This window comes from Suricata suricatta, chromosome 8 (genome assembly GCF_006229205.1).
Source record: "Suricata suricatta isolate VVHF042 chromosome 8, meerkat_22Aug2017_6uvM2_HiC, whole genome shotgun sequence".
Taxonomy (NCBI): Eukaryota; Metazoa; Chordata; class Mammalia; order Carnivora; family Herpestidae; genus Suricata; species Suricata suricatta.
This window is the reverse complement of record NC_043707.1, coordinates 18,436,397-18,451,988: the sequence shown is the minus strand read 5'-3', so window position 1 is coordinate 18,451,988 and position 15,592 is coordinate 18,436,397. Positions and strand designations below refer to the sequence as shown.

Genomic DNA, 15,592 nt, shown 5'->3' with positions numbered 1-15,592 from the left:
TTGCTGAGTTGAAGTTTTCTGCTAACCTGGCCTGTTAGACACAACAATATCCATCCCTGGTTCGACAGCTCACCCTAATTTACCTGGGATTAAAGACTCGTTTTTCCCTGGCTCCATTTCCATAGCTGACCCTTGCTTCCGAGACCCTGATGTTAGAAAAGTCCAGATGTCTACATGAGGCTGCCCGTCCCCCAGAGAGGTTGGGCCTGGCCACGCTGGGCCATCTTCCACCAGCCTAATTAAACACCCAGGAAACAGGGTCAGGCCATCCTCATATGGCAGCACCTACACTAACCACGTGACCTGAGTGTGGTGGGTGGAGAGGGAATGTGATCAACAGTGTGTGTACTCTATTGCATTACATGAGCATGAATGCGAAGAATCTGGTTGGAAAGAAAAACGAAAGAGATACCACTCATATGTTGTTTAGGAAAACATTTTCATCACAAATGTGAAAGAACTATATATTGAAAACACCAAAAGGCAAAAAAAAAAAAAAAAAAAAAAAAAAAACCCTAAGTAAATTGAAATACATGCCGTTCTCCTAATTAGGAGAAGTCACTGTATAAAAGAGATGAGATTTTGGGGGAACATTTGTGCCCCCCAAATTCACATATTGAAGCCCTGATCTCCACTCTGATGGCATTTGGCGTGAGGTCTTTAGGTGATGTCATAAGGATGGGGTCTTCGTGATGGAATTAAGGCTCTTATGAAGAGTGGAAGCGACTTAAGAGCTCTCTCTGTCTCTCCGCCATATGAGGATTCAGCTAGAAAGTGGACAACTGCAAGCTGGAAAGGGGGTCCTCACCAGGACCTGACCTTGTTGGACCTCCAGGCTCCAGACCTATAAAACATAGATTTCCATTGTTTAAGTCAGCCAACCTAAGGTATTTTGTTATAGTAGTTCAAGGTGACTAAGACATTCCTTGAATCCCTATGAATTTGTACCCAGTTAGAATTGAGTTCCAATATGTCTTGGCACTTAAGAACTTGAAAAGAACTTTCTTCCGGGGGGATAAAACACATGCCTAAAAACAATTAAGAAAATCTTGCAATCGAAGAATAATGATAAGGGAGCACATATCACAACATATTGTGAAGCTACAATAATAAAACAGTGTGATATTGGTCCAGGAATAGGCCAGTGGATTAACAGAACAGAATTTGAGTGTCCAGAAACAAACAGATCAGAATTCAGTGTATGATAAAGATGGAATTTCACATTGATGAGAGCAAGAGGGAGTTATTCAATAAATGGTGTTATGGTACGATTGTCTATTCATTCAGGGAAAAAATAAGTTAAATACCAACATTACGCCAGACACAAAAATCAATTGAAATGGAATTAAAATCTAAATGGAAAAACTAAACACGAAAGGTAGTGTAACATATTTACTTATTACAGCAGCCCTAAAAGATCGCTATTTGATTCCCATTTTGAAGATGTCGAAACTAAGGCTCAGAGAGATCAAGTGGTTTACCTGAGGTCACACAAGGTCACACACCAGCAGTTCATAGAGGATCACAGACACTTTGTTCTCCAGATGTCCCTATTAGGTGAATTTACCTTACGGTTTTCTTTCAACCTAGCTCATAACTCTTAGCCAACGACCTCCACCTTCAGCCCAAGAGAGTCAAAAGACCTTCAGTCTCACAACCTGGGTCCTCCCCATGGGAGGCACACATTCCCTGAACAGAGGCCATGGGGGAGACCATTGGGAGAAATTCGAATCAGAATCAGTGGTCTTCTTGGTGGTTCAACAGCATGGGTTGGTGATGTGGTAGAGGCTGTCCTGGAGAAAGACGAGCAGGTGCATCCTGAGGAGAATTGGGAGGGGATGGGGGTCCTGCTTATCAGCTCACTCTTTAGGGAAGAGTTTCTCGCAAGGGAATGGAGGCTCAACCATTTCACACTCCTCATGCACCATGTCCCAGGACTGAGAGAAAAGCTCACAGACAGCAGGGGGCACGACACACAGCATTCAGTACTTCGTATGTTCAGTGTTGATTTGGGGTCTTCATGGAGTGCTGTAGAGAACAAAGGGGTACACAACTATCCCTAACCCTGACCTCTACCACCTTCCACTTACCTCTAATCATATCCAACTCCCCACATAATCTATAGATTCTCTGAGTCTGAGCCCGTGCCTCCACCCACCCCCGTCCTTCCACACCTCCCTATTTCCTCAGTCCCTCCCAATTACCTACCTCTCTTAGACCCTCTCAGTCCCTGATTACCTCTGTCTGTCCCCTACACACAGTTTGCCCCAGTCACTTTCATGTGCTCCACATCTAAAACAGTCCACCTTTCCAATTCAAGAAGGGAGGGCTCCTTTGGGAAGAGCTTAGAAGGATATGTAAGAGTCTTCCAGGAAGAAGGGCAGGAAATAGAATTCCAGGCAAAACTGACAGGGAGGCATCACAAGTGAATTTTCAGAGTGGCCCGAGTAAATGTGCATTGGCATGGAGGCTTGAGGGTGAACACCAACCAAACCTGAAGGATCCAGTATCTACGCTGGAAAAAAAAAGTTGGACATAATAAGAAATGGATAGTCATTGAAAAGAAGGTTCTGGAAAGCACAAGCCCTCTTTTCTACCAGAATTATAAAATACAGTGGAAATCTATACCAATGGCTTCTTGTCTTGAAAATCCTGATGACATCAAGAGTCCAAGACCCTCAACTGCACGTTATTTCAAGTAATATCAGTTATGTGAACAGAAATGCATAAGGTTGGTGCTATTTAGTAATCTCTATTTTTGTGATACATCTGAAGAGCCCTAACTGTTGATTGGTACCTTGCATGATGCTTTCTGGATACTCTTGCTGGCTCCAGACCCCTACTTCAGACTATTTCCTAAGGCTAATGAGGGACTCAGACCCTGCCTCTGCCCAGATGACAAACACTGATCAATGACAAACACTGCTGTCATATCCTGACATTTTGACCCCATGGGCATTTAAAACTCTGACATACATTTGAGAGCTTTGCAAACAATAGTCTTCGCTCTCAATCAATGTCTCTCCCTCTCTCTCTTTTTTATCTTTCTTCTCACACACACACATGCATACAAAAATGTTCACAATTTCCCATGAATAAGAAACAAATACAGGGGTGCCTGCGTGGCTTAGTTGGCTAAGCAGCCGAATTCGGCTCAGGTCATGATCTCACAGTTCGTGAGTTTGAGCCCCACATCAGGCTCTGTGCTGACAGCTCGGAGCCTGGAGCCTGCTTCAGATTCTGTGTCTCCCTCTCTCTCTGCCCCTCCCCAATTCATGCTCTGTCTCTCTCTCAAAAATAAATAAACATTAAAATATATAAAAAAGAAAAGAAAGAAATACAAAGCATTATTATTGTAATTCAATTTGTGATGGGTTGATAACTTACTGGTATAAATAATCAATATTAATAAAACTTATAACAGCTACAATTACCCAGAACAAACCTTGTTATTGACTATAAATTGACAGGAGAATCAAACTTTATTTTTAAAAACATTTAGATCTGCAAATTTTGACCCAGAAAAATAAAATGGACTTGATAAAATTCGATACAGACAAAACCTAATCAACACATCAAATCTTTTTCAAATTTTAAATGGAAAAGTGTTGAAAATGAAGATGAAAAATATTTCAGTAGAATTAGCATTTTTGAAGATGACCTAACTGTGCTATGGAAAAAAAAAAACTGGTAAGGGATTAAATTGACATTAATGGAATTCACTCCAGAAAACACTTTCTGGATAGAAAGTCCATCTGAGTTGGTATAATTCTAAATAAAAGTCTTGGATTCAAAACAGTTTCAGAGTCAAAAGAGCAAGAGCAAGTGTCCTTGAAGCCAAAACCGAGGGGTCAACATGGTGAGGTCAAAGCATCCAGTAGTATGGGGGGCTGAGTCAGTTAAGCACCCCACTTTGGCTCATGTCATGATCTCATGGTTGGTGAGTTCCAGCCCCGAGTGGGGCTCTGTGCTGACAGCTCGGAGCCTGGAGCCTGCTTTGGATTCCATGTCTCCCTCTTTCTGCCCCTCCCTCACTTGTGCACTCTCTCTCTCTCTCTCTCTCTCTCTCTCTCTCTCTCAAAAACAAATAAACATTAACAAACAAACAACATCCAGTAGTATAGCCACAGATTTCAGTGGACGCCATGCCAGGTGACGTCAGTTGGTCCCCAAACAGAGCCTTTGACCTTCTTTAAAAAAATTTTTGTAACTATATATCTCTAAAGAAATAAGCCAGTCAAACAGAAACATGTGAATTTCTTAGGTTCCTGGAATATTTGCAAGAATATGGAGTAAGATGTGAGAAAATGGAGAATGTTTGTAATGAGGATAATAGGAGAATCTACCTATAGAGACAAGAGGATGAAAGGAGACAATTCCTCAAATACATTTCACTCCCGACCTAGGAATAGTGCAGCAAAAGTTATCTCCGTGGTAGTATTAACAGTAATAGCAGCAGTACTAGTAGTATTTAAGGGGCTAGGCAAGAGATTTACATGCTAATCATAAAACTAGGTGAGATTTAAACTTCTGATATTTCCTGCTCTCCTCAAACTCAACTCCAATCAGCCCCTACTTCCTGTTTCCTATACATGCACAGGTGTGCATGTGCGCGTGGGTGTTAGCTCGCACGCATATGCACACACACACACCTGCTACGTGGGAGTATGCAATGTTCTGCCCTTGTTCCTTTGCCCCTGGTGTTCCTCTTCTGGAATGCCCTCTCTCTCCTCCCCATCTGAAAATATTCATGTGTCCTTCACAACCCAGATCAAATGTCATTTCTTCTATGAATTTTCTATGGGCTTTTCCGCCATGCTTTTAGAGCCTTTTATTCATATTTTATCACCTCATATTATAAAAGTTTGTTGCTATTTCCCTGAGTGCTTTGAGGATCTTTCTCTCCTTGAGTCCTCGGCACCTGGCACCCACTAGACACTCAGTAAATGTTTATTCAGGCCAGATTTACTAATGACATTGAAATTAGGATAAATCTTCCCTCTGAAGAGATTCATTAGTGTAATCTGGCCTGTTTTGCAGAGAGAATTAGATTGTGTAGCCTTTGAATAGGAACAATTCTGGTTAGTAAGAGATGTTCTGATGAAGTGCCAATTTAATGCTAAGAGAAAGATTCTGGAACATTCCACAGAGCTGTGCAAACATTCACTTGTAAAGGTTTGCGACTGCTGTGTTTGCAAGGTTTCTGAATTAACAGAGATCTCCCGACAGAGCCACAGGGATTCGGGGGCTAGCTCCCCTGTGGCCACAGAAGACCCCGGGGAGTCACACCGCACCGCACTCACACCCAGGACGGACTGATGCTGCCAGGTACATGCTGTTCTCACTCACCGTTGTGGCAGGGTGATTTATTGAAATATTAACGAGTGTAAGAATTACAAAAGCAAAAGTGTATTTTGTGCTTTGGAATCTGAGCACCCCCCTATTTGGGAGGGTAGCCAGGCCTCTGTTTTCTCGGTCTTCAAAGTGTTTTCAGAGCAGAGAGCCAAAGTTCCTGAAAGGCAGCCTCCTTCCCTGACATTTGTAAAATCCTAAGATGGCCAACAAGAAGATGAGTGCCTGAAGGAGGGGAGTGGGAGGAGGAGAGAGAGTACATCACAGAATGAAAGGGACGGGACCCTCGGTGGCAGGATTATTAACCACATCCCAGCAGAGCCCCAAAGACTTAGCAGGACTCTCAGGGAAAGGACTGTGTGGTGTGGCCAGAAAGGTTGGGACTTGGTCGCACCCAGATTTTAGCCCCAGTGAAAATGTCCATGCCCAGGCACAGGATGGAATTGAGTTTCCCAATTTCAAGGCACCCTATGGGCTTTTTAGAGGTAAAGAGGAGACACTAAAACTAAAAAGGACTTCCCCAAATATTTAACTCCACCTAAAACCCCACACACCCCTCCAGGAGGGTGAGTCAGAAGAGGAGAGTGACTTCCAGGAAAGCCAATAGAGTTTCCCATGGGCTAGGAAGGTTCAGGGTTCAGGGTAGAATTTAAGAAGATTAAGAGAAGTGATGTTTCTTGCATAACCTGTTTGTGGCTGTGAATTCATTGGCTGCGTCATCACAATGCCCTGACGGAGAACACAGGAGCATGTGACACCTGACTGCTGATATTGGAGGAACCACCAGGGCAAGGCCGTCCTGTAACTCATCAAGGGCTGTGCGATCATGTCTTTGCTTTTCCTGGAACAGCCTGGAAGCTTGTTGGGTCAGTGTTGAGTTTTCTGTGGTATGTTGCAACTGGACCCATACCATGCTTCCCTACCAGCGTGGAGACTGACTGAACTCACTGGATACTACTAATATTGAAAGTTCCACAGCTTCTGAGTGTTTTTCCCATTTCTCATCAATTTCTCATTGTCATAAAGTAGTTCATTGAGTCAATAAACGGGTATTTAATGCTTTTTATGTGTCAGGCACAGGGCTAGGCACTGAGGATACAGTAGGGCATAGATATTCCTAAACAGTGACACTTCCTATCGTATTTTCATGGGGACTGAATTAACAGGTAGGTTTCTGGAAATTGTACATTATTATGAATTTATTGCAAGAAAGGAAAAGGAGGGAGCTTGCTGTTCATCCAGATGTTTTAAGAGCCTCACATGCCCCGGGTTATGACAGCAAGGTCCTCTGAAACCACGGTAGAGAGAACACTTGTATGGATCTCAGCACATGACATCACCGTCCACCTAGTTCTGTGACTCTCAAGGGTGGTGACGAGTGATCAGAAGAATCCCCTGGGAAGCTTTGAAAATATATCAGTGTCCAAGCCCTGCCCTAGAATAGGAATCCCAAGTGATTCTAAAGACTGACACCTGGGGATTCCACTCCCAGGGATTCTTTAATTCACTGGTATTCAGCCCGATGAGGAGTTTTTAAAGCTCTCCTGTTAGACTGGAATGTGGTCCCTGGACCGGCAATATCTGCTGGGAACCTGTTGAAAATGCAAATTCTCAAGCCCCACATGCAGACATACTGAATCAGAAACTCTGGCAGTGGCGTCTGGCAATTGTGTTCTTTTTTTTTTTTTTTTAAGTTTACTTATTTTGAGAGAGAGACAGAGAGACAGAGCTGAGGAGGGCCAGAGAGAGAGGGAGAGAATCCCAAGCAGGCTTTGTGCTGTCAGAGCAGAGCCTGATGCGGGGCTTGGACCCACATCATGTGAGATCATGACCTGAGCAGAGAGAGGGATGCTCAAGCAGCTCAGCCACGCAGGCACCCCTGGAAATCTGTCTTCTAATAAGCCTTCCAGGTGATTCCGGAGTGTGATGGGGGTTGGAGGACCGTTGCTAATAGTTGTCCAAGTCAGAAACCTGGGGGTGACCCTTGATTCTTGCCATTCATCCCCCTCCCCCTGACAGTCAGCCATGCCTGCCTAGTCTACCTCAAAAATAGATCTCAAATTCCTCTTCATGGCCACACTCCTCAGTTAGATGGTCGTCATTTCTTGCTTGGGCTTCTGTGACCACCTCCCAAAGCAGTGATTCTCAACACTGGCTGCACACTGATGCCTGGATCCCTTTTTTAAAAAAAAATACGAAATTAAAAACATAATAATAAAATAAATCAAAACTTAAAATTATAAATATAAAATTAGATACAAAAGTAAATACAGGGGCACTTGGGTGGCTCAGTGGGTTAACGGGCCAACTTCGGCTCAGGATCTCACGGCTCTCATGAGTTTTAGCCCTAAGTTGGTCCAGCTGCTGTCAGCACAGAGTCTGCCTCAGATCTTCTGTCCCCTGTCTCTCTGCCCCTTCCTTGCTAGCACTCAGTCTCTCAAAAATAAATACATCTTAGGGGGGAAAAAATAGATTTGGAAGACTCTTCTGTAGAAGAGTTTTTAGCTGGGCACTTTGTAAACTTGGCTTCTCATCCCCTGCCCATATAATTCTGGTGCTGGGTGACGAATGCCCCATTCCAAATATTGATTCAGTCCTGACCCTGCACTGCCATATCCCATCACCCCATCATGTCACAGTAGACGGCAGAAGCATACCTGAAAGCCATTTCTATCATGGGATTGCGAGCAATAACATAGCTATGTGTGTAGGTGACTACCAACTACATAAATTTATTTCATCAACCTCAAACTAAAAATGTACCCCCAACTTAGTTATAGAAAACTGCCTGCAGTCCATCCAAAACTACTCCACATAAAGGAAATCCAGTGGAGAGAAGGGAAAGTCAGAGAGAATAGACATCAGTTTTAACAGATTGTCCTTAGAATATTTTACTCATAAATTTTATAAGGGGGGCGGTGCATGCAAGAACAGGACCTTAAAGCGTTAAGCCTCATGGGCTTCATGATATGGAAATAAAATAGCAAGCTTACGGTCTGATGGAAATGGATACTGTTATTTTGTATGTCAAGCATCTTTCCCCACTTCTTTGGACAACAGAACCCCTTTTGCCAGACAACAAAATATTCTTCCCTGTGATCTGGAGTGAACATGTGAAATAGATGTGGGCAGTTCTAGTATATTCCATCCCCTTGATGGTTCAGTAGTAGTCACTTAATATGAAAAAGGCCAATGAGCATCTTCTCTGGAGTTTGACACATGAGTCTGGGAGAATGATGTACTTGCTGCCTCTATGATTGTGGGCAACAAGGTTAATGTGAACTAGAACTAGAACTTCAATGGTATAAAATGCTAAAACAAAACAAAACAAAGAACAAACAAAACACCACCTCTTTTTTTTCTAAGGAAGAAAGGAAAGGAGGAAAAAGGGAGGAAGGAAGGAAAGAAAGAAGAGAGACACAAAAAAGAGGAGGCAGAAGACGAGGGAGGAGAAGAGGGGGAAGAGGAGGAGGAGACAGCAGAGCAGGAAAGGTAAGACGAGATGACTGGCAGACAAACTTCATGACATAAATTCAGCTTCTAGATCCACCATAGTTCTATCCACAAATGCTAGCAGGTCTCCTCAACTACGTGATTCAGGGAATTGCCTTTCTGCTTAAACAAGCTTGACTTGAGTATCTGCCCCTTCTCTGCAGGAGAAAGGGTCCTGACTAATTCAGAGGTGTGTTACAAGGGGACTTGACCTCATCTCCGGAGCCAGGAGGAAGCGCCCTAAGAAAGCGACCCTTTACACTGAGACTAGAAGGGGTAGAGCTAGTGGACAGTAGCCTCCAAGATATTTTAATTTCTGAGTAACCCAACACTGCTTGGGTCAGCTTCAGAGTATAGATTGAGTGAGATTTTTTTTTTTTTGCTCCTTTTCAGATGAAGAAAGCCTGGGACAGTCAGGAAGTTTCTCTTCTCCATTTGGAAACCCCCAACAAAGTCTTTTCACCAGACTGAGAAGCAGGACAGAGAATTTGCACCATCCAAAGGTCAGGTATATGGTCCATATGGCATCTAAGCCTGCCTGAGGCTCCAGCCTCCACCCTCAGGAACTGGTGGAGCCAATATTCTGTGCTCCAAGCCAAGACAGAGGATTACAAATTAATGGCTCCTACACAGAAATAAAAATGACATGTACTTTACAATATCTCTATACTATTCAGAGAGAGAGAGCTTTCCTACATGATCCATATTCTCTTGTAAGCCTAATAACCTCATATATAGCTCATGTGTTTAATTTGCATATATATAGCTGTTGTATATAGATTCCCCCCCCCAAGAATTGAATGGCCAAGAATTATACATCCTAGTCATTTTTCCTGGGACATAGTTTGAATTTCTTATCCCCATTTTATTGATAAGAAATTGAAGGGACAAAGAATAACAAAACTGAAAATATGAGCAAGTCCAACATGAGACAGAGAAGTTATCTAGCCTGGCATGAAAACTGTTCAGAACCTGGAATAATTCCTGATCACAATCACACTGGAGAGAATTATATATTTTTTTTAATAAATTTCAAACATAGAAAAAAACTTGTAGTTCAGTACAACGTGCTTAGGCTCCCCAACCCTCCCCCATCCCATTCTTCCCATTCCTTCCAAGAGGTCTTAGAAACACACTCAGTAATGATATCATTGAGAGGGGAGGAAGGTGGGAAATACAATAAAGGCACATTATTTTTTTGGCAACAAAGAGACAATCAGAAACTCCAGGCTTAAAAAAATTATAAGAAAGTCATGGTCTAAATATGAAAGTAATTAAATGGGCCATGATTTTAAGTAACTGATGTAAGAATATAAAAATCTTTTAACCCTGATGTTTTGACATTCTTATTTGAATGACCCATAGCCATAGAAAAGAAAATGTAATCATAGCTTGATCCTTGGACCAGGCGTAAAGAATAATTACATCATTGTAATAATAAGGACATTGGTTTGTATTCAACTTTGTTGTCAACCTAATGGCAAAGAACAACTTGACTGTGTTTGGAGAACAGAATGTTAACCATCTTGGCAACATAAATAAAAAGGTAGTCATCAGAAAAGGGTAGATAGAAGGGTAAACTGAGACAAAAGGAAAAAGGAAACACTAATGTCATCATCTTACAAAGAAGGTAGAAAAATAACATTAATAAAATAAGAAATGGGAAGAGAGGAATAGCATTTATACCATATTATATAAAGTATAAATGTAATTTTTAAAGAACTAAAAACAGGGGTGCCTGGGTGGCTCAGTGGGTGTGTGTCTGACTTCAGCTTAGGACATGATCTTATGGTTCCTGAGTTCAAGCCCTGAGTAGGGCTCTACACTGACTGCTCAGAGCCTGGAGCCTGCTTCAGATTCTGTGTCTCCCTCTCTCTCTGCCCTTCCCCGGCTTGCACTCTGTCCCTCTCTGTCTCAAAAATAAGTAAGCATTAAAAAATGTTTTTAAAAGATTTAAAAACAAATGTGCCGACTGTTGGGAGAAGAAGACAGAAGGAAAAGCACTCATGTACCCAAACTAAATCTTCATCTTTTCTAGAAAAAAAGGAAATAAAAATTGCTTGCAGTAAACAAGACATGTGGATAGTTTTCGATAAATACAGAACAGTACTGTAAATGCATTTTTCTCTTCCTTATGATTTTCTTAATAACAGTTTCTTCTCTCTAACTTCCTTTATTGTAAAAGTACAGTGTAGAATAGATACAACATACAAAATATATGTTAATTGACTGTTAAGTTATGGGTAAGTCTTCCAGGCAACAGTAGGCTAGTGATAGTTCAGTATTTGGGGGAGTCAAAAGTTATATGCAGATTTTTAACTTCACATGGGTTCCATGCCCCTAACCTCTCCATACTGTCCAAGGCAATAGAGTCTGGTAGAAACAAACAGAAATAGTTAAAAAAAATTTTTCTAGGGATACCTGGGTGGCTCAGTCAGTTAACCATCTGACTTCAGCTCAGGTCATGATCTCATAGTTCATGGGTTTGAGCCCTGTGTCGGGCTCTGTGCTGACAGGTAGCTTAGAGCCTGGAGCCTGTCTTTGGATTCTGTATCTCCTTCTCTCTCTGACCGTCCCCTGCTTGTGTTGTCTCTCTCTGTCTGTAAAAAAAAAAAAAAAAAAAAAAAAAAGAATTTCTCTAGAGAGACTACAGGTGAGTGAAAGGCTACTGCTTTTTGTCAATAAGTGCTTCTGGATTATATGACTTGTTACCATGTGGATCTATTCCCATGATAAAAAAATTTTTTTTGAATTTTAATAGATAAAATTCTGGAAATGGATTCTCTGAATCAATGACAATGCTATGACAATATCTTTTGATGGTGTTAAAAAAGAATGGATCTGATTTAATAGTGCCCTAGGGGGCAATGGTATCCCCCACAATTCAATTCTGCAAACATTTATTGAGTAAATAGATTCTCTGTGACAGGACCTCTACTAAGCCATAGGGAAGATAAAAAGATGAATCAGACATGGTTCCTGCCTCCAGGAGCTTACAGAAAGTAAAAGGAAAACACAAACACACAGGATAAGGTAGAATGGACTAAAGGCATAGAGTTCCAACAAAACACAGTGGGGGCTGGGAGGAAGGGCAGACTATGGGATTTAATATGAGGCAATGAAGAAACATCGCTCATGCCGCCAGTGACACCCAGGCCCCCTAGCTCTCTCCACCCCAGTAAATGCTGACAGCATCCCACTGAGAACACCTGTGACTCTTCACGTAACAGTGAAGAGGACCTGGACAGCAATACCATTATTCAGAGTGACCCAGGACCACAGCATCTCATGACCACTGGCAGGTTAACAGAAGTCCCCTGACCACGGGATTATGGTCTTCTTAAATAAAATAGCTCCTGAGTGGAGGCCTTGAACAATGGATAAAATTTGGGCAAGCAAAGATCAAGGGGAAGGACATTACAAACAGAAAGAGTTGAAGAGGCAGAGAATAGAAATGTAAACAGGGTTTTGCTTCTCTATGGGATTCCTGGTGGCCTCTGAATTTCTCTTTTGAAAGATTCATCTGGCACTCTTGTAATTATCTGGTTCGTGTCTCTCATCCCCATTTGGGTAAGCTCATGAGACTAAGAAGTAACTTATCTACTTAGCTGCGTCCCCAGTAACACGTGACATCTGGAAGGTGTCCAACAAGTAGATGGAATGAGAAATCCCAAAACAAAAAATGGAGAGAGGAGAGACAAGATGGAAGACTCATTTAGAAGCCCACTCTTTGCCCTGAACCTGTAGAAATGGTGACTGGCGTCTTCTAAGAGCTCCCCTCCCCTGTGAACTTTTGCCTGCAGTCATTTCTCCATGCACCACAACCCCCTGCCCATAACCTGTTTCTGTTTGCCCTGGATCTGCTTCTTGCTTTCCACCCACCTCCCCCTCCTCTGCTATACCAGCCGTTCCCTGTCTTCTGGGCTCTCCTGTGATCTGCCCTCAGGTATGTTCATTTGATCAAAAAATGTTAATTGAGTGCTTACTGTGTACCAGATCCTGGGAGGTGAGGAAGGATGACACATACATAATTTCTGCCCTCTCTGAACTTACCTTCTCCTGCAATAAGCAGATAATTGTGCTCAAAAGAAAAATATTACAGACTGAATTTGAGTGATATGAAGGAAATGAAAAAGATGTTATGAGGTAGAATAATAGTCGATCTAAATTAGCCCCGTGTTGCCAGGGGAGGAAGGGAGTTATAAAAGACTTTTCTGGGGGAAATGACATTTAAGCTGGGAGGAAATGTTTGAGAGATAAGGCTGGAGAACTTGCACCAAATCATTAAATCATTCAAGGCCTTACAGACCGTATTAAGTTTTGCTGTAGTAATACCAGTGGCTTACAATAGCCATCTATTTCTAACGCGTATGATATGCCCATGTGGGTCTTGCCTCCACATTGTCTTCAAGCCTGATAGATCAGCCTTTATTGGGGCCAATGACACTCTTAAAAAAAAGGGGGGGGAAAGAGAAAAATGAGGAGCCATATATATGGCTTTTAAGCTTCTGCTTAGAAGTAACATATATCACTTTGGTCCACATTTCATTAGCCCATGCCAGTCACGTGTCTACTTTTGTGTTCCATGGGGTAGGACTATATAGTGCCCACGCCAGGCACATGGCCAAGCCTAATATCACGGAGGCAGGGAGTTAGAACCCTTTGCTAAGGAGGGACATCAAGTATTTTGAACACAAATATAATTTCCTACATATATTTTATCCTCAGAGCAATGGAAAGCCATGGAAGTGCATTTAGCAGTAATAAGATACATTTTTAAAAAAAGATCACTCTGGCTACAGTGTGGAGAAGGCTTGGAGACAGTCAAAAGTGGATGTGGGTCAGTTAGGATAGTGGTAAAGGTGGGAGAAAACTGATGATTTAGGATAGGGTGATTGCAGAGGAAATAGATATAAATATTCTCTAATATTCTCTTATATTCGAGAATATTTTTATGAGATAAAATCTATAAGACCTGATGATTTGTTGTATATGGATAGTGAGGAAGAGGGGGGACTAAAAAATGAGGCCCAGATTTGACTCTCTGTACCTTCACGTCATAGCTACCCACACATTCCTAGACACGCTCTTTCATCACTAAATAATCCATACCCTACTAAACCATTTCCCTCTTCATTCCAAATGCTGCCACCATCCCCAGTGACTTTGTATCTATTTGAACAACCCATCCACCCCCTGTGCTTTTCAAATCTTGTGCCTTCCCAGCTCCATGGCCCTCTCCCCTGCTTCCCTTTGATTATCTTCTCCATAACCATACCTTAGACTGTGTAGTCATCCCAACAAGAAATGCCAAACCTCTGAAATCTTAAATCCTGAAAGTTTTGTTTGGCATCAGGATAATAATCATATAAGCTTTTGGGTGTTATTTTTTAAAATCTTTTAATCCTCTTTACTAATGTCTGACTTTTTCACCTACCTAGGAAAATTCCAACCCTGGGTCAATCCAACATTTGCCTCCCATGTGTCTACACTAGGCTGTGTGTTCTGCTGGGAGGTAACATATAATCACAAAGAATGAAGTCTTGGCAAAATGTTGGCCAGAAAACTCAATAGGACCCTTTCTGCTGCTCTGAATATCTTCTAGGCTTCAGATATTTACTCTTCTGCACTTTCTCATCCACTTCTTCTCTGTATACCCTTGGGTTAAGACCTCACCTTCTACTTCCCAGAGAAAGTAGAAATTCTATATGGCCTCCCCTTCACAGAGCGTCTTCAAAGGGAAATTACCCCTCACAGTTCCTGTGGTGAGGGTATGGCCAAGACTCACCTCACATGAGTCCATCCACTGTCCAGGCAAACTCAGATCGTCCACTCATCAGCCAATAGCCAATAATTTGTAATCCTGGCTCAGAAAAGTATCCATGCTTCTGAATGTGAAATTGAGAAACTGAAGCCACTGAATGAAGGTCAGTTGGGTAGGGAGTATGATCCATGGGTTACACAGAAGTTAGTATCAAGTAGAAACAAAATGGAAAAAAGAAGCTGATTGGCAGAAAAAGAAAAATGGAGTGGAGGTACAGGGAGAAAACAGCAATTTTCTGCCATCCATTAGAGAGGGAGAATCTTGGTTCTCAGTGCCATATTCTGGAAGGCTGGCTCTCCTTTGGTTCCCTGGACCCCTAAGAGTCTTTGCGTATTCTAAGGTACACCTTGCTTTCTCCCTCTCCACACTTCCTTCTCCTTTTCTCCCACCCCTGAATAACACAACTGTGGTTTCATTTGGAGGACAATACACCCAATTAAATATACTTACCTCTCCAAACCCTCTTTCAAATGGATGGCCATGTGACTTGGTCTGACCGGTGAGATATAAATGGTAATCTATTGCTGATCCCTCTAGGGGAAATTTTTTTTTTATTAAAAAAAAAGCCTCCACTGACATGCAAGCAGGAAGGCCTTCCTGCCTGGAGGTCAGGCATGATGCTTGAGGAATAGTGTGATTCTTGAGGCATGATGCTTGAGGAATAGGAAAACATCATGTGGCCAAGAAAGCCAAGCTACCTGCTGAGTATGGTGAATCAGGTAGCTAGAAAAGGCTTAAATCCTTTATCATTTTCTTAAGTAGCTGTATCACCCCTGAACTGCCTGTCTCTAGATTCTCAATATTTGAGAAGTATGAGACCCTTGTTAGACTAAACACCTATACTTGGATTTTGAGAACATCTCTGTCTCTTGTGCCCACAGTAGCCACAACTGAAAAATAAAATAAAATAATGTAAAATAAAAT

General features: G+C 42.1%; 1 long non-coding RNA gene across 2 annotated transcripts in view; it reads right to left on the bottom strand.

The window, feature by feature from the left end:
* Positions 1-519: 519 nt before the first annotated feature.
* The window catches only part of LOC115299844, a 17,541-nt gene continuing 2,468 nt past the window's right edge, over positions 520-15,592 (bottom strand). Inside the window, exons 2-5 of one of the 2 annotated variants that reach the window (XR_003912361.1) lie at positions 7,395-7,529; positions 2,209-2,515; positions 1,482-2,028; positions 520-844 (exon numbers count right to left, since the gene is read on the bottom strand). This is a non-coding gene — a long non-coding RNA (uncharacterized LOC115299844). Of the gene's footprint in view, positions 2,029-2,208; positions 2,516-7,394; positions 7,530-15,592 lie in introns of both variants that reach the window. The other variant, XR_003912360.1, reaches the window with a different exon arrangement.